This window comes from Anopheles moucheti (assembly GCF_943734755.1).
Source record: "Anopheles moucheti chromosome X unlocalized genomic scaffold, idAnoMoucSN_F20_07 X_unloc_3, whole genome shotgun sequence".
NCBI lineage: Eukaryota > Metazoa > Arthropoda > Insecta > Diptera > Culicidae > Anopheles > Anopheles moucheti.
In genome coordinates, this window is record NW_026453537.1 from 640001 (window position 1) to 640204 (window position 204).

Here is a 204-nt window from a genome sequence, read left to right on the forward strand (position 1 = left end):
GCCTCTCCAGCACATGCAGCTCCTTGAGGCTCGTGCCCGTTTCCTGCTGTTTCCGGTAGCATCTGGCATCTTCCTTCACCTGAAGGCAGATGGGAACCACGCCCGCCAGGACCGTAGCCACCTCGTAGCGCACCGATATAAAGGTGCGGGCAACGGGTCTCGCGTACAGGTTCTGCACCCTGATGAGCTTGCGACGATTTCCTC